Source organism: Pecten maximus, chromosome 11 (assembly GCF_902652985.1).
Source record: "Pecten maximus chromosome 11, xPecMax1.1, whole genome shotgun sequence".
Taxonomy (NCBI): domain Eukaryota; kingdom Metazoa; phylum Mollusca; class Bivalvia; order Pectinida; family Pectinidae; genus Pecten; species Pecten maximus.
Genome location: NC_047025.1, coordinates 26,039,240 through 26,053,513, shown reverse-complemented (window position 1 = coordinate 26,053,513; position 14,274 = coordinate 26,039,240). Strand labels below are relative to the sequence as shown.

Genomic DNA, 14,274 nt, shown 5'->3' with positions numbered 1-14,274 from the left:
TTTTGTAATTGGTGTAAATTGAATTATAATTATAGTTTAACAGAATTTGATAAAAAAGATTGAAGGTTGTAATGTCTGGTATAGGATGCTTACTATTTGTATACTGGGGACGGATGGTTGTTCATGATTGATAATACGGTATTACATGTATATCAAGTATATGTTGGACTGAGTTCAATACACGTATTAGGTATTTAATTCATGCAGATTTTATTCTAAGAAAAAAATATTATTCAAACAATTTTATTTTTTTATTAAATTTCTAGAAATGTTATCTTTCTGCTAAGATAATATTATATTCGTTAAGAAGTGTTTGAGCATATCTTTAAACCAATGATAAGCTTTAGACGTTATTAAATATCAAATATTATAATATGAAATTGTTTGCCTGATGTCAGCCATATTAAATCCCATTTTGTTCAACTTGATACAAAACTGACACTATAAGTAAAACAGTGAAGCTAACAGATCTACCACTACGTGAACCAGCTGTAGCGTAGTTTATCAGCTTACAGATACCTAATACAGAATCTATAACATCAAACAAAACACATACACAATGCTTCTATGTCCCAGTATTTATAAATAAGATACATTCAGTGTGAGAATGTTAACCCGTTATACAAAGTAAGCTAACAATGTTTAACTTTCAGAGTTTCAACACTAAAGTATAAATGTTCACAAACTCTTGCATGGTTAGCTTAAGTGCTCCTATATATTTATACATGCACATATTTTGCACATTCTGACACTTGAAACCTTACCATCCGAGATCAAAGCAAGTTTGATTATGCGTGACAATTCCCCCCCCCCCCCCCCCCCCCCCCCCCCCCCCCCCGAGTGGCTGTATGATATGTATGGTGGCATTAAAGTTTAGTTTGCTTCAATGATTAACAATATAGCGAAAAAAAAAATATTACAATATGTACGGTAACGATGACAGATAATTATTTGTGTAAAATTCTCATAACCTCGAAGTCTCTACCAAATAGATCCTAGGACAAATAGGTTAATGATCATTATAATGTTGGAAGGAATTTAAACATTTAAACTTGAACAGTTAACTGGTGCATGCTATTCCGTAGATATAGTTATGAGTATATATATACAGTATATTAGTCATGGTAGGTTTATAGGTGGTAAAAGACGAGAGAATTAGATTGTTGATCTTACCCTGTCAGGCTGTTAGGACTTGCGCCTGTTATACCAAGTATTTTAATTTCAACATTTAAGATAAAACTGTCAATTTGTCACGGCTGGATTTATGACTACACAATGACTGCTTGTGAGCAGACCATTTTTCCAAATAATTACACACAATTAAACACATAACTTTTGGAAATGTATGTTTCCGTGACACTTACAGGCATTCAGATAAACTTCACACTAATCTAATTGATACTATCAAAGTTAATTCAACGCTTACTTGTCACATATTTCTTGACAATTATTTTTTCTCTAATCAAAGTTTTGTCAATAACAGCATTGGAATTGGATATGATAGCCATTACATTTGTGTACGAGTAGAACACATCCTTACTGGACCATTAGGTACCCAGTGGTCATCTCGGAGATAAAATGTCCAGTTAAACTGGTCATTATAAGGATCAGTGTATTACCTACGTGTCACTGGTGAGGAAGTGGTAGATGTAAGATTTGTGTAGATTCTACCTGGGTGTCCTTAAGCTAGCATATTTGATTGAACATGTCACCTAGATCCTATCTTTAAATTCTGTCCGTTCTCATCCAAACTGAAACTGCCTGATTAATATTTCCTCTTCAATATTCATCAAGACTTACAAATTACGATTAACTTTTGTCTTCACCATCTATTATTGCAATCTTCTTCTCTTTGGCATTCTCTTGAAAGTGTTTTCCTTTTCATCCTCCTCCATACTATGCTTTGGTTGTTTTCTTCTTTTACCTGCCAACCTCAAAGTTCAGTGATCTCCCCTTTATCAAGTCAACTTATATTATAAATAAAGGTTCCATTATATCAGTATTTATGGTAGTAAAGTCACCTTATATTATACATCAAGGTTCTGTTATATCAGTATTTATGGTAGTAAATTAAGTCACCTTATATTATACATCAAGGTTCTATTATATCAGTATTTATGGTAGTAAAGTCACTTTATATTATACATCAAGGTTCCATTATATCAGTATTTATGGTAGTAAGTTGGCTTATGATCCATCAAGGTGTTGTCTAGTTCCTTAAGTAATGTCAAGGTATAAGATTCTGTTACATAGGTGTTTATTGTGGTAAAGTTCACTTTCAATACATCAAGGTACTGGTATTTTGGTATTTACGGTAATAAAGTCAGTCCTGAAAACCACACACATCAACTTTGGTAATATTATCTCATTTTTCTTATATGTGTGTTTGAAAGTAGGTTGAATTGAGCAGTAAGTATTGGTAAACATTGGTGATGGTGGTATTTAGATGACAATGAACATGTTTGTACAATGTTTGTATGTTAGTATTCTGATCAATACACTGCCTACATAATGTATAATTTGCTCTCGGTAATGATCACACAGGCTCCACACCTTATACCTACAGTATTATACTGATTTCCGTGAGACAGGACAGTCAAGGCTATATACCATGGTCCTACCTAAATGTACCTTGACCCCAGTGTCCAGAGCCTTGTCAGCTTATAACTCAAATTATATACCTGTATATATGTATCGTAAGTCTTGTGTCTAGCCTATACATCTTAATTTGTAAGCCTGCATGGTCAGCTTACAGCTCAAATTTGTATCTTCATCCCTCTGTAAGCCTTGTCAGCTTACAACTCAAACTTGCACATGTGTACCTGAACTCCACTTACTCCAGTCTCTATGTCCTTCCTCTTTAAGCCTTGTTAGCTTACAAACTCAAACATTTATGTTCCTCCCTCTGTTAAGCCTTGTCAGCTTACAAACTCAAACGTTAATGTTCCTCCTTCTGGCCTTGTCAGCTTACAACTCAAACTTGTACATGTGTATGCCACTGTACCTGAACTGCACTTCCTCCCTTTGTAAGCCTTGTCAGGTTACAGCTCAAATTTGTACATCTGAAGTTGTTCCTGGCCTGAATACCATCTACCTCTACAAGCCTTGTTAGCTTACCATATGAATGTAAAACACTGTTTTATTAAATTTTGAATGAACAGGAAAAAATGCATTCCAGCTGTACATGTGCACGGAATCGAACCACGGGCCCCCGGGAGGTAATCCACAGCTTTCCAAAAAAAAAGACTGTTCTGTGTCAGCTAACTTACTAAGACCTTATCAAGTGGAATGAAATACCACACCTAAAAAACTACTCTAAATGACCAGCTAAATTATGTTGGCATTATAAAGAGGTTTGTGTTGAAGATTTGTTAAAAAGGAAACCTTCAATATTAAAATGTTGGAATATACTTGAAGTAGGTGAGCATTGAAGCATGGTGCATTACGTTGGAGGTTTATGGTATTTTAGGTACATATGTATAATCGCCTGGCCTTGTCAGCATACAGTTACAGCATGTGTATCATATACTGTCTGTTAAAGCTAGTTGTATGAGGTATTTTATAATCAATGACCAGACAAAATTCTGATTAAATATATCAATATGGTACGGTATATGTTTAAAATGTGTGATAGGAATCATTATCTACATCGGCCAGGTGTTCTCTTAATTTGTTCATTACACAAATTACCTGGTATATCTATCAATGTTTTTCTCTGTTGGTAAATAATTAAATCTTGTTTGTTTCCAGGTATATTTACCTACATGTACGTAGGTATAAACCATGATAAGGTGCCAGCAATACAAGAATGGGGACAAGAATACTGTGGTGGGGACAGGTTTACTGGGGATGGTGACAGGAGTACTGGTGGGGTGGGGGGACAGGTTTACTGGGGATGGCGACAAGAGTACTTGTGGGGCGGGGGGACAGGTTTACTGGGGATGGTGACAGGAGTACTGGTGGGGGTGGGGGGACAGGTTTACTGGTTGGAGTGGGGGACAGGAGAACTGGTGGGGTTGGGGGACAGGTTTACTGGGGATGGCATCAGGAGTACTGGTAGGGGTTGGGGGGACAGGTTTACTGGGGATGGTGACAGGAGTACTGGTGGGGGTGGGGGACAGGTTTACTGGTGGGGGTGGGGCGACAGGTTTACTGGGGATGGCATCAGGAGTACTGGTAGGGGTTGGGGGGACAGGTTTACTGGGGATGGTGACAGGAGTACTGGTGGGGGTGGGGGGACAGGTTTACTGGTGGGGGTGGGGGGACAGGTTTACTGGTGGGGGTGGGGGGACAGGTTTACTGGGGATGGTGACAGGAGTACTGGTAGGGGTTGGGGGGCAGGATTATTGAGGATGGCAACAAGAGTACTGCTGGGGGTGGGGGACAGGATTACTGAGGATGGGGACAGGATTACTGGGGATGGCGACAAGAGTACTGGTGGGGGTGGTGGGACAGGAGTACTGGTTGGGGTGGGGGACAGGATAACTGGTGGGGGTGGGGGACAGGATATCTGGTTGGGGTGTGGGGACAGGAGAACTGGTGGGGTTGGGGGACAGGATTACTGCTGGGGTTGGGGGACAGGGTTACTGGTTGGGGTGGGGGGACAGGATTACTGGTGGGGGTAGGGGGACAGATTACTGGTTGGAGTGGGGGACAGGAGAACTGTTGGGGGTCGGGGGACAGGATTATTGGGATGGTGACAGGAGAACTGTTGGGGGTCGGGGGACAGGTTTACTGGGGATGGTGACAGGAGAACTGTTGGAGGTGGGGGACAGGTTTACTGGGGATGGTGACAGGAGTACTGGTGGGGGCGGGGGACAGGTTTACTGGGGATGGTGACAGGAGTACTGGTGGGGGTGGGGGGACAGGTTTACTGGTTGGAGTGGGGGACAGGAGAACTGGTGGGAGGGGGGACAGGAGAACTGGTGGGGGTGGGGGGACAGGTTTACTGGGGATGGTGACAGGAGTACTGGTGGGGGTGGGGGGACAGGTTTACTGGTGGGGGTGAGGGGACAGGTTTACTGGGGATGGTGACAGGAGTACTGGTGGGGGTGGGGGACATGTTTACTGGGGATGGTGACAGGAGTACTGGTGGGGGTGAGGGGACAGGTTTACTGGGGATGGTGACAGGAGAACTGGTGGGGGTGAGGGGACAGGTTTACTGGGGATGGTGACAGGAGTACTGGTGGGGGTGGGGGACAGGTTTACTGGGGATGGTGACAGGAGTACTGGTGGGGGGGGGGGGGACAGGTTTACTGGTGGGGGTGAGGGGACAGGTTTACTGGGGATGGTGACAGGAGTACTGGTGGGGGTGGGGGGACATGTTTACTGTGGATGGTGACAGGAGTACTGGTGGGGGTGGGGGTACAGGTTTACTGGGGATGGTGACAGGAGTACTGGTGGAGGTGGGGGGGACAGGTTTACTGGGGATGGTGACAGGAGTACTGGTGGGGATGGGGGACAGGTTTACTGGGGATGGCATCAGGAGTACTGGTGGGGTGGGGGGACAGGTTTACTGGGGATGGTGACAGGAGTACTGGTGGGGATGGGGGACAGGTTTACTGGGGATGGCATCAGGAGTACTGGTGGGAGTGGGGGGACAGGTTTACTGGGGATGGTGACAGGAGTACTGGTGGGGATGGGGGACAGGTTTACTGGGGATGGCATCAGGAGTACTGGTGGGGGTGGGGGGACAGGTTTACTGGGGATGGTGACAGGAGTACTGGTGGGGGTGGGGGGGACATGTGGGGACAGGTTTACTGGGGATGGCGACAAGAGTACTGGTGGGATTGGGGGACAGGTTTACTGGGGATGGTGACAGGAGTACTGGTAGGGGTTGGGGGGGACAGGTTTACTGGGGATGGTGACAGGAGTACTGGTGGGGGGTGGGGGGGACAGGTTTACTGGTGGGGGTGGGGGGACAGGTTTACTGGTTGGAGTGGGGGACAGGAGAACTGGTGGGGTTGGGGGGACAGGTTTACTGGGGATGGCATCAGGAGTACTGGTAGGGGTTGGGGGGACAGGTTTACTGGGGATGGTGACAGGAGTACTGGTGGGGGTGGGGGGACAGGTTTACTGGTGGGGGTGGGGGACAGGTTTACTGGGGATGGTGACAGGAGTGCTGGTGGGGGTAGGGGGACAGGTTTACTGGGGATGGTGACAGGAGTACTGGTGGGGGTGGGGGGACAGGTTTACTGGGATGGTGACAGGAGTATTGGTGGGGGTGGGGGGACAGGTTTACTGGGGATGGTGGCAGGAGTACTGGTGGCGTGGGGGGTGGGGGGTGGGACAGGATTACTGGTGCGGTTGGGGGGACAGGATTACTGGTGGGGGTAGGGGGACAGATTACTGGTTGGGGTTGGGAACAGGATTATTGGGATGGTGACAGGAGTACTGGTGGGGTTGGGGGGGGGGGACAGGTTTACTGGTGGGGTGGGGGGGGGGGGGGACAGGTTTACTTGGGAGGGGGGCAGGAGTACTGGGGAATGGTCAAGAATTCAAACTTTGACTGAAGCTGCAATTGTTATTGACAACATCAATAATCGAATGACATCACATCACCGGTTCCCGGCCATCACCTGTACAATCTAATTAAAATCTAGATGGTCATTCTCACTACATTACATGAACATCTAACAACATCCCATAAGGGGTCACGTCAGGGTGACCTTTTGGATTAGCCAATCAAATGACTACTTCCAGAATCTTGGAAGTGAATTTCATATGTCCGAATTAGCATGACTAGAGTGCATAGCTTCTATAATCTGTCAATTTGTTTGAAGTCATTTCGTCCCAAAAAGCATATAGCTATATACTGTGCCGAAATGGTTTGCTTCCGATGCATTCTGTGACGAAATGTTTTGCTTCGACGACATCGCAAAAATGCTAATTCGCCCTGAAAGTGAAATACACACATCTCACAGGTCATCAGAACGTGACCCCTTATGGGATATTGTTAGATGTTCATGTAACGTAGTGATAATGACCATCTAGATTTTAATTAGATTGTCACCTGTACACCTTATTTGCATACGCGAAATAATACTTGGCCACGTTTCCCTTTGATTCAAGCCGATATTATTGTGGTAGTAACAGGTCACAAGACTCATGATTGTTGGATATGGAATTTATTTCACACTCGAAAATTATCTTGTCACCAAGATTGCATTCATATTGACAATGAACACAGTCTAACGAGAGTTTAATGTTAAATTAGCCACTGACTGGTAATAAGGCTACATCTACCCATGTTTATCATAGTTCAGTAAAACTTCCAATCAATTGTTTATGTGACCTCCTGGGCTTATTACAGGGTAAATATGAACTTGTATTATTCAAACAGGCGACCTTAATGCTAAACTATATATATATATAACATTACTCTATAATTGTCATCTCTGTCAATAAATTAAATTAAACACTCAGTCGCCCAGACTTATTTTTATTATCTTGACAGGTTGAAGGGTCTTCATTGAATTTCTTCACTCACATGATAAATCATTAACCCGTCAAAATAACTTGAAAGCAATATTTCCTGTGTGAAAAAGTAACCTGGTAATTATCTGTAACTTATTTTTTCCCTAAATATAGATTTTCTTCTCATGCTGGCATTTACTTATTGGTGTATATGGATTCAACCCTATACCACATTAAGGCAAATCGCCATATCATACATATACCACAGTAAGGTAAATTACCGTATTATACCTATACTACAGTAAGGTTAATTACCATATTATACCTATACTACAGTAAGGTTAATTACCATATTATACCTAAACCACAGTAAGGTAAATTATCGTATTATACCTAAACCACAGTAAGGTAAATTACCGTATTATACCTAAACCACAGTAAGGTAAATTACCGTATTATACCTAAACCACAGTAAGGTAAATTATCGTATTATACCTATACCACAGTAAGGTAAATTACCGTATTATACCTAAACCACAGTAAGATAAATTATCCTATTATACCTAAACCACAGTAAGGTAAATTATTGTATTATACCTATACCACAGTAAGGTTAATTACAGTGTTATACCTATACCACAGTAAGGTTAATTACTGTTTTTATACCTATACTACAGTAAGGTAAATTATCGTATTATACCTATACCACAGTAAGGTTAATTATCGTATTATACCTATACCACAGTAAGGTTAATTACCGTATTATACCTATACTATAGTAAGGTTAATTACAGTATTTATACCTAAACCACAGTAAGGTAAATTACCGTATTATACCTAAACCACAGTAAGGTAAATTACCGTATTATACCTAAACCACAGTAAGGTAAATTATCGTATTATACCTATACCACAGTAAGGTAAATTACCGTATTATACCTATACCACAGTAAGGTTAATTACTGTTTTTATACCTATACTACAGTAAGGTAAATTATCGTATTATACCTATACCACAGTAAGGTTAATTATCGTATTATACCTATACCACAGTAAGGTTAATTACCGTATTATACCTAAACAACAGTAAGGTTAATTACAGTATTTATACCTATACTACAGTAAGGTAAATTACTGTTTTTATAACTATACCGCAGTAAGGTAAATTACTGTTTTTATACCTATACCACAGTAAGGTAAATCACTGTATTATACCTATACGTACCACAGTAAGGTAAATCACTGTATTATACCTATACCACAGTAAGGTAAATTACCGTATTTGCACCTATACTACAGTAAGGTAAATCATTGTATTTAAACTTATTCCACAGTAAGGTAAATCACTGTATTAATACAGAAATATGCCCCTGCCAACAAATAAGCCCACATCTTCATTAAAGCTAAATGTGCTTTGCAAATAAGCCCTCCCCAAACTTGTTCACAAGGGGAGGGGGCTTATTTGAGGATAGTTACGGTACTAAACTTTTACACAAGAGGATGGGGATTTTTTGAGGATAGATACTGTGTTATTCTTAAACTCAATTTGCTGAACCAAAAATAAATTATTTATTATAAAAACACTGAAATGTTTGGTCTCCAAATGTTATCATCTTTATTAAACAAATTTAAATGTAATAAAACAGAAACAGTCCTTTCATCATTCTTCAGTTACTGTCATTTTGAAAATCTGGAAAAAGGTCTTCAAAACCTTTGTTAAAGAGCCTCTGTATTTAATGAAAAAGAGTTATTCAATAAAAAAAATATTTAATGAAAAAGATTTAGCATCAATATTCAGTCAAACAAAACATACTATAAATTGCCAAAGCATCTTATTGGCACTCAATTTCATTTACACCTGTTTCAAGTATATTATAAGACAGCGTTTTCCATGGTTACCTGGGTCAATATGTACATAGATAAATACATGTGTACCTATTGTATTCCAACAGCAGTGTGCAGTGACTTATATACATGTATAGTAAACAGCTCAAATATGTACCTCTATTACACCCATGTAGTACTGACCTTTGACCTTAACCTTATTGTGTGTAGCAACTTTCAACTCTTCCCTGACAACATGATATGTTCTATAAATAAATATCAGCATGGTATACATGTAATCAGATGTACAGTGTATATATAGAAGAATTTTATAATCTCTCTGATAACCTCACATCACCTTGACCCCTGACCTGTGTCGTAGGTCAGAGTGTATCTGTACTGTTACCAGATGTTACCTGTACATGGTAGACATAATGGCCTGATCATTTCTGTGTTAGAATTTAAATCTTCTGAATTAGGAGTATATTGTTAAACTTCGTCATTCTGTGTACAATATGCTGAATGTTGGTGATTCAGAGCTGTTAATGATTTCATCTTTATAATTATTAAATTCTTTTGTCACATTGTGCCAACTTGCAGGTAATTAAAATAGAGGGGCAAAGCACTCTTGTGTATCTCTAGGGGGAAAAGTTCCATTGCTATGTTCTGCATTATTTTGTCAAAGTTTTTTAAGCCCATTCGAAAATATATTTATAATTTTATTTTCACAGAAATATTTCTTTACAAGGATTCAATCTCCAGACATGTTAAGTGTTAAGCGGAGGGTATCCACTGCAGTGTATATAAAACTTTACTGCAGTATTACTGGAGATGATATTAGAGCAGAACTCCCTCAAAATCATAAAGTTCTGTAGCAGAAGAAAAATATTAGAAAATTACCTTAATGAGTCAACTGAAAGCTTCTTGAGAACTGGTCAACATTACATAAAATACAAGTTCTCCAACCATATGACCAAGACCATCAGCAGATAATCAGGGGGTACATCAGATGTTTTCTGTGTTTCAGTACAAGATAAAATGGGGAGGAATCCAGGAATGAAAATCAGGCTGGTCCAAGGACTGGTCACTGTATGGATCTTAACCACTGTCTCCTAAGTTCGACCAATATATTGATCAATATCCCAAGTACAAATTCAAGGTCAAATAACCACACAGATCAGTATCCCAAGGTGAAGGTCAGATCATTGCATTACCTTTCTAGGCTTCAACTGTAGACAGACTATAGAGCGTGTGTGTCACTGACAAGACAGGTGAATAAGTGAAATGTCAAGGTCACACTGACAAGATAGGTGAATAAGTGAAATGTCAAGGTCACATCAGCGGCATTACAGTATCCTGACTCAGAGCAATAAGTCAATTATCAAATGTTTGTAATTGCTGTATATGGACCATACTTTAACATTTAATTATATTACACAATATGCATTAAAAATGTTTTATCAATACTAAATTTCTTATGTGTTATATCTGTACAGATTTACATCAGATATTGACCTTAATTTGCATGATCACAATAGTAGTTTGAGGATGGCTGAATTTATTTATTGAGGAAACAACTGCCTCTCATTCTAAATGGCCAACACCTCCTCCTCAGCAATATCTTTTAACAAACATATGCAGCAATACCAGGTACATGTATATATCATTTGAGAATTTCGAGGCTAGATCAACCTTGAGGTTGAAACCTGGACAAGGCACGAGTCAAAAAATGTCTCATCATTTCTGTTTCTATAGAATTTGAATTTAAACACAGTTTATCATTAGTGTTGTTTATTTAAAAGTCTAATACAGGTATGTACAGTATTTTATAATGATCAATTCCATCGCACCTGCTATATTTGCTATATTGGAAATTTGTTACAGGATTTTGAAATACATTACGTATGTTGAGCCGAATCTGAGGATTATGATTTACTTTGTAATAGGCAGAAACTGATATCAAGCCTTTTCACCCTAGGGAAGATTTACTGGATTAAGATTTACTTGATTAAGAATACCTGGATTAAGATTTACTGGATTAAGAATACCTGGATTAAGATTTACTGGATTAAGAATTACTACTGTGTGGGTACATTAAGATTTACTGTGTTATAAGGTTTACTGGATACAGATTTACTGGATTAAGATTTCCTAGATTTAGATTTACTGGATTAAGATTAACTGTATTCAGATTTCCTAGATTTCATCATTTGGTGATTGATTGCTACTTAAGATAAGATAGGTAAGATATCAGATTCCAGTCCTAATTAGACTGTTTTATATTTTCATCACATCACATGATTTTACGCAGGTAAATCTTTGTTTTCTAGGCAATTATAGAATATATTTTCTAATTATGTACAACCTTTTACCAATTAAAGGTCGTTGATTACATGTTGGCATTGCCAAGAGAAGATCGATGTAATGATGCTGTTTTAAACACAGTTCAGACTCTTAAGGATGTTACTAGGTGTATCAACATATCACAACATGAGGCAGTTGTTAATATATTTAAGACATACATAGATGTTTAGTTTAAGCAGTATTTTATTTCGTAAAGTTTTTCCAATATTCCTGCACTGACACTGGCACTTTATCTATATTTAAAAAAGATATTTTATAATAGAAATCGTGAAGAGTAAACAACATAATGATATATTGTTACATAGGTATAATCATTGGCAGGGTGCAAATTGAAGTTTTACCAAAGAATATAAGAAGAAAGTCTCATACAGTAGGAAAGTCATGTCTGAAGTGAAAGATTTATTTTCAAAGTATATTAGATATATACATTAATGTTTATAATCTAGATCAATGAATGTTAACGTAGGTAGAATTAGAAAGCTTTTCTCCGAGCTCCCTACGTACTTTGGGAGACAGTATATAATAGAGAGGGATCTAACAGTATGTACCAGTATAGAAGGGTATACAAGTCAGTTTCATTCATGTGAAAAAATCAATGTAAAAACCAGGGACAGTCACCAAAGAGTATTGATCAACTTGTGTATAGAGTACAAAGGTAAATTGGAAATCTATTATTTATCTTCGACTATAGCTGAGTAGGTATACAGTACACCTACCTGTTATACCAGACCAGGTATGGCCCCAATACCTGTGTACCATAGTATTCCTCCAACATTACCTGTACCTGGTTAACCATGTAGTGTTGGTTGTTAACCCTGAACTGTCAGTTGTTAACCCTGTACTGTCAGTTGTTAACCCTGTACTGTCAGTTGTTAACCCTGTACTGTCAGTTGTTAGCCCTGTACTGTCAGTTGTTAACCCTGTATTGTCAGTGGTTAACCCTGAACTGTCAGTTGTTAACCCTGTACTGTCAGTTGTTAACCCTGTACTGTCAGTTGTTAACCCTGAACTGTCAGTTGTTAACCCTGTTCTGTCAGTTGTTAACCCTGTACTGTCAGTTGTTAACCCTGTACTGTCAGTTGTTAACCCTGAACTGTCAGTTGTTAACCCTGTAGTGTCAGTTGTTAACCCTGTACTGTCAGTTGTTAACCATGTACTGTCAGTTGTTAACCCTGTAGTGTCAGTTGTTAACCCTGTACTGTCAGTTGTTAACCATGAACTGTCAGTTGTTAACCCTGTACTGTCAGTTGTTAACCATGAACTGTCAGTTGTTAACCCTTTACTGTCAGTTGTAAACCATGAACTGTCAGTTATTAACCCTGTACTGTCAGTTGCTAACCCTGTACTGTCAGTTGTTAACCCTGTACTGTCAGTTATTAACCCTGTACTGTCGGTTGTTAACCCTGTACTGTCAGTGGTTATCCCTGTACTGTCAGTTGTTAACAATGTTATGAACCCTGTACTGTCAGTTGTTAACCCTGTACTGTCAGTTGTTAACCCTGTACTGTCGGTTGTTAACCCTGTACTGTCAGTTATTAACCCTGTACTGTCAGTTGTTAACCCTGTACTGTCAGTTGTTAACCCTGCACTGTTGGTTGTTAAACCATGTACTGTCAGTTGTTAACCATGTACTGTCAGTTGTTAACCATGTACTGTCAGTTGTTAACCATGTACTGTCGGTTGTTAACCATGAACTGTCAGTTGTTAACCATGAACTGTCAGTTGTTAACCATGTTCTGTCAGTGGTTATCCCTGTACTGTCAGTTGTTAACCCTGTACTGTCAGTTGTTAACCCTGTACTGTTAGTTGTTAACCCTGTACTGTCAGTTGTTAACCATGTTCTGTCAGTTGTTAACCATGTTCTGTCAGTGGTTATCCCTGTACTGTCAGTTGTTAACCCTGTACTGTCAGTTGTTAGCCCTGCACTGTCAGTTGTTAACCATGTACTGTCAGTTGTTAACCATGTACTGTCAGTTGTTAACCATGTACTGTCGGTTGTTAACCATGTACTGTCGGTTGTTAACCATGTACTGTCAGTTGTTAACCATGTACTGTCAGTTGTTAACCATGTACTGTCAGTTGTTAACCCTGTAGTGTCAGTTGTTAACCATGTACTGTCAGTTGTTAACCCTGTACTGTCGGTTGTTAACCATGTACTGTTGGTTGTTAACCATGTACTGTCGGTTGTTAACCATGTACTGTCGGTTGTTAACCATGTACTGTTGGTTGTTAACCATGTACTGTCAGTTGTTAACCATGTACTGTTGGTTGTTAACCATGTACTGTCAGTTGTTAACCCTGTACTGTCAGTTGTTAACCCTGTACTGTCAGTTGTTAACCCTGTACTGTCAGTTGTTAACCCTGTACTGTCAGTTGTTAACCATGTACTGTCGGTTGTTAACCCTGTACTGTCAGTTGTTAACCATGTACTGTTGGTTGTTAACCCTGTACTGTCAGTTGTTAACCATGTTCTGTCAGTTGTTAACCATGTACTGTCAGTTGTTAACCCTGTACTGTCAGTTGTTAACCATGTACTGTTCAGTTGTTAACCATGTACTGTCAGGTTGTTAATCCATGTACTGTCAGTTGTTAAAACCTGTACTGTAAGTTGTTAACCATGTAATTGTGCAGTTGTTAACCATGTACTGGTCAGTTTGTTAACCATGTAAC

At 39.6% G+C, this 14,274-nt stretch overlaps 1 protein-coding gene across 1 annotated transcript in view; it reads left to right on the top strand.

The window, feature by feature from the left end:
* Window positions 1-10,711, top strand: part of LOC117337620 (WW domain-containing oxidoreductase-like) — a 72,437-nt gene extending 61,726 nt beyond the window's left edge. Inside the window, exon 9 of the mRNA XM_033898688.1 lies at window positions 10,268-10,711. The gene's annotated coding sequence lies outside the window, so the exon portion shown is untranslated. The remainder of the gene's footprint in view (window positions 1-10,267) is intronic.
* The last annotated feature ends 3,563 nt before the right edge of the window (window positions 10,712-14,274 follow it).